Raw genomic sequence first — 1585 nt, 5'->3', positions numbered from 1 at the left:
CTCTGGGGCTTGGTTTCCTCCTGCCTCCATGAAGAACAGTTGTTGGGGAAAGTACATTCTCTATCTAGAAGGGCGTGTCCCTGTCAGGGGTAGAGGTTTGGGGGTGGAGGCAGGGGACAGCTGCAGCTGCTTTCTTTCTGAGTCACTAGATTTCTCAACTTAAGGTCAAGTGTTTAAATATTATGAGCAAGCCAATTGGAGATAAGGTGGGGAAACACTGATTTGGCCAAAGCGCTGGGTCTGGACGTCCCTGGAACTTTTCAGCAGCATGACTTGGAACTTAGCACCTGCCAGGAAAACGGGCTGCTGACTCACGACCAGGAGGGGCGTCCCAGATACCTGATTTTCAAACCTGTTTTAACTGTCCCTGTTCACAGAGCTGATATCTACTCAAATCCTCATGGTCTGAGTGGAGAAACCGAGACCCAAAAAAGAATGAAGACCTTGTCCAGAGTTATGCTGCCCGACGCGGCTACGATCCTCAGCCCAGCCCCTGTAGCAGCCAACCTGGCAAAAAGAGAGGAAACCCTGCAGGCAGGGGCTGTGGTGTGTGTAAACGCCTGGGGGTGAGAAGTGGGATGCAGACTCGGACACTCAGGCGGAGGAGAGCAAGGGGGCTGCATCACATACCCAGGACTTTGGACTCAATTCTGAGGAGAAAGGGAAACCACTGATGCTTTTAGGAAGAGGACCAGCTAGACCTGAGAGTCTCTTTCCAAGTGTGGTCCCCAGACCATCAGCATGAGAACAACAGTGGAGATGAGAAGGCAGTCAAAACAGATTCCTGGGGAGGGAAAAACTGGGAGGTTGGGATTGAGGTATACTTGCTATTATATGTAAAATAGATAACTAATAAGGACAAGGAACTCAATACTCTGTAATGCTCTGTATGTGAAAAGAATCTAGAAAGAGTGCATATATGTATATGGGTAACTGATTCATTTTACTGTCCACCTGAAGCTAACACAGCATTGTAAATCAACTATCAGTTCAGGTCAGTTCAGTCGCTCAGTCGTGTCCGACTCTTTGTGACCCCATGAATCGCAGCACGCCAGGCCTCCCTGTCCATCACCAACTCCCGGAGTTCACTCAGACTCACGTCCATCGAGTCCGTGATGCCATCCAACCATCTCATCCTCTGTCGTCCCCTTCTCCTCCTGCCCCCAATCCCTCCCAGCATCAGAGTCTTTTCCAATGAGTCAACTCTTCGCATGAGGTGGCGTTTCAGCTTTAGCATCATTCCTTTCAAAGAAATCCCAGGGTTTATCTCCTTCAGAATGGACTGGTTGGATCTCCTTGCAGTCCAAGGGACTCTCAAGAGTCTTCTCCAACACCACAGTTCAAAAGCATCAATTCTTTGGTGCTCAGCTTTCTTCACAGTCCAACTCTCACAACCATACATGACCACTGAAAAAACCATAGCCTTGACTAGACAGACCTTTGTTGGCAAAGTAATGTCTCTGCCTTTCAATATGCCATCTAGGTTGGTCATAACTTTTCTTCCAAGGAGCAAGTGTCTTTTAATTTCATGGCTGCAGTCACCAACTGCAGTGATTTTGGAGCCCCCCAAAATAAAATCTGACAC

Source organism: Oryx dammah, unplaced genomic scaffold, assembly GCF_014754425.2.
Source record: "Oryx dammah isolate SB20612 unplaced genomic scaffold, SCBI_Odam_1.1 HiC_scaffold_10, whole genome shotgun sequence".
Classification (NCBI taxonomy): Eukaryota; Metazoa; Chordata; class Mammalia; order Artiodactyla; family Bovidae; genus Oryx; species Oryx dammah.
The sequence above is the reverse complement of the archived record's forward strand: the minus strand, read 5'-3'. Positions refer to the sequence as shown.